Here is a 3,798-nt window from a genome sequence, read left to right on the forward strand (position 1 = left end):
GTCAGCAGTTCGAAACTACCAGCCGTTCCACAGAAGAAAGATAAGGCGTTCTGCTCCAGTAAAGATTTACAGCCTCGGAAACCCTATACAGGGTTGCTATGAGTTGGAACTGACTCCACGGCACATAACCACCACCACCATACACACACACACACACACACACACATACATATTATATACATAATTTGTTGTTAAGTGTCATTGAATCAGTGCTGAATCATAGTGACCCTGTCTCTGTATAGCGTTTCCTAGGAGTAGCTGGTGAGTTTGAACCACCGACATTATGGTTCAAACTGACCTTGTGGTCCAGTACTTATCCTAAAATGCTACACCAGTACTCTTCATAAATCCATATGTTTTTTATTGTAGAGATTTATAGTATAAATCTGTTTTCCATTCAACAATTCATGTATATTTTGTTTCATGTTATAGGCTGCGATCCTAGTATGTAAAATGTGTTTCCTCATTCCATTCCTCCTTCTTTCCTAACCGTTCTGAACTTTGTCTCTGGGTGAATGCTACCCTTCTGATCTCAAATGGTTCATAATTCTATGAAGTGTGTACCTCTCCCTAATGTTATTGTTCCTCATATAGACCTATCGTTTGGTTAAATATGGGGCCATGGAGTGAGCTCATTTCCAAACCTACTGAGTATCTAAGGGCCATAGTTTTGGGGGTTCTACCAGTCTCTGGTGTGGTACTGTAGGATAACACATTTTATTGCAAGCTTGGTTTTCTTTTCCAGGTCCATGGTTCAATCTCACCAGCCGCTCTTAGGAAACCCCATACAGGGTCACTATGAGTTGGAACCAACTCGGTGGCACTTGACAACAACAACAACCAGGCTCTATCTGATCATTAAGTTTGATCTTGTTTTATGATTTTGAGTTTTGTTCCACATTTTCCTCCCACTCTATCCAGTGATCCCTTTCAGAGCAGTTGGTAGTGGTACCCAGGGTGTAGTTCTTCTAGTCTCTGGTGCTCCTACAGAATCTTGGGCAAGTCTTTTAAGCATTCTAAGTTTCAGCCTCTACATTTAGTAAATGAAGGTAATATATTAAGTTAAGAATTAAGTGAAATAATGTCTGCTAATGATGGCACAGGTGTGGCACTGTGGGTTAATGAGCTGGACTGCAAAGTCGGTTTGAAGCACAAGGTTGGTGGTTCAAGCTCACCAGCTGCTCCTTGGAAACGCTACACAGGATCACTATGGGTCAGAACCAACTCGATGGCACTTAACAGCAGCAATGATGGCATGAGACTGGGCAGTGCTTCATTCTGTTGGTGATAGGTTGCTATGAGTAGGAACAGACTCAGTGGCACTTAACGACAAGAGCACAACCCACCCCCCACCGCTAGTTTGCCATACTATAGTGACTTGTGTGTTGTCTTGGTGCTAGAAGCGATGTCACTGGTGTTTGAACCACCAGTCGACAGGTTTTAGTGAATCTTTCAGCCAAACACAAATTTTAAAAAAAGATCTGACGATCTACTTACAAAATTCAGCCAACAAAACCCTATGAATCACAACAGAATACTGTGTGATATGGTGATAGAAGATGAGTGCCCTAGATAGGAAGGTACTCAAAATATACAGAGGCTGAAGCAATGAATTAGAGTATACTTGTGCTTGTGAAATGGCGCAGGCCCAGCCAACATTTCATACTGTTGTACATGGGGTCACCAGGAGTTGTAAACAACTCAACAACAGCTAACAATAAAAGCGTAAGTAGAAACACTCCTCCACGTGCCGTATTCACGTGACTTTAGGTGCGGAGGGACAAGCTTCTTCATTGCGCCACGCCCCTGACACGCCCCCACCACGCCCACCTACCCCTAGGACTGGAGTTGAGTATAGAGGAGGGCTTCTGTTTTGAGAGCTAAGCAGGATGTGTTTATAGATTTTTACCTTTTGGAATGCATCCCGAAGCTCGCTTTAATTTGTACAAACCACAAAACAATCCAAGTGTGAGGCAAGAACGCACAAGGACAACCAGCTCTGCTCAGTGCCTTGGTTGGCGGGCGTTTAGGACTGCTGCTTTCCTCCCCCACTTTACTGGGAGGATAGAGTCTGATTTATTTTATCAAGAGCCCTTCTTTTCCAAGTGATGTGTCCGCAGCAGACACTCAGGCGCTTGAAAGCAAGCATAATGACCCACTGTTAAAGTGTACTTGGCTAATTTTAAATCTCTCTGGACTTCCATCATGTTCTTAGCTCAAAATTATATGTTGGCTCTGAGCTTTTCTTAGGCCTCATCGTTCAGCAGGTAAATAAAACAGTCTTGTGATGGGACTAGAAAAAGCCATGCAAAGCTCTGGTTTCTGTCCTCCTTGGCCAGAGGTTGCAAGTGGCTGTCCAGAGGCGCCGTCATCCTACTCCTGTGCACTTTGGATAAGTAACAACCCAGGTTAACGTAGCCCACCAGACCAGATGTCCTCATCCCCCAGGCTCTGGCAGCTACACCTCCTTCTAGGTAAAAGATCCACAGACCAAACCGCCTTATTCTTCCTTCAGTCTTTGGAAACCATCAGTCCCAGCCAGTGTAACATGTATCCTGGCCACTAGAGGGCGCACCAGGACAACATTACGCCCAGGTGGTGCGGTGGGGAGGGGATGCGGGACTGGTTTGGCGCTATTCCTTCCTGTCCCTGCACCTCCCACACTCCATGACACTTGGAGACAGTATAAATATAGCGTAAACAGTAGTCCGGAGGCTGCAATTTGGTTGCCACAGCCTCGGATGCCAGCTTTTTCACTTTCTTTTTTAGACTTTTTTCCCCCCTTCTTTCTAACATTTAACGAGAGGGCGATATATTGGGTTTGGAAACGGAAGCCTCCTTTTTCTGTTCAAGGTCTAAGCTCCCATGTGCAGGTCCTGTTTCTTCTAAGATTAATTAATAAATGAATTCACTCACTCAACACGTAGTCAGTGAGCGTGGGCCGGGTACTTCGCTGGACCCCCAGAGCACAGAGGATTTGAGGCAGCTGGGGGGCGGACACAACAATGATGGCGCGACCTGCAGGTGCTATTTTAGGGATTTAAGGGAAGGTAAAACAGAGGAGGGGGCCAGCCCGCCAGGCCCGGCTTCACTAGAAGGCATGGCTTTTGGGGTGGGATTGAATGAAAAGTCAAAGGCAGGCAGAGAGGATGCCCTCCCCATTCCTTCCCCCAGTAACTCTAGATAGAGAGGAGCGGAGGATGAACATGTTGGGTGTGCTTCTTTGGAGCTGTTGGGTGGTCTGTTCCCTCCATCTCCACCGCCATCTCTGGGACCCCAGCCACCATCATCCCTGCCAGGATTCCGTCGGCTCTGACTGCCTTCTAACCTGGCTCCCTGTCTCTGCTCGGATCCACACTACACGCCAACCTCTACCCAGTGACTGACTAAGCTATTAATGGAATACAGTCCCTCCATTTTGCAAAGTTTCCCAATGGCTTCCCATCACACGCCTGTCAAGGGCTCCCCTCTCATATCTCTCCCCATCTTAGGCATCTCTGTTTTTCTGGGTAGGGTCCAGCTCTCGACTCTTCTCCGTTGATGGTCCCAGAGACCTCTGCTCCGCTCCTAGATTGGAGAATTAATCACTACCTTCCTTGTTACAAAACGTCTCCCATTGCATTTCCAACCTTTATAATCCATCCTGATAAGCATTATTCACTACAGTATCACGAGTTACCCATCTGTATTTCCTTTCATCAGCTCCACCCAGACAAATTGAATAGTACCCACTGGAGATTCTGCCTTCCGCCATGCTCCCTAGCACTAGGTTCCCTCTTGAAAGCTTGTAAGCCAGTC

This window comes from Chrysochloris asiatica, unplaced genomic scaffold, assembly GCF_000296735.1.
Source record: "Chrysochloris asiatica unplaced genomic scaffold, ChrAsi1.0 scaffold00090, whole genome shotgun sequence".
Taxonomy (NCBI): Eukaryota; Metazoa; Chordata; class Mammalia; order Afrosoricida; family Chrysochloridae; genus Chrysochloris; species Chrysochloris asiatica.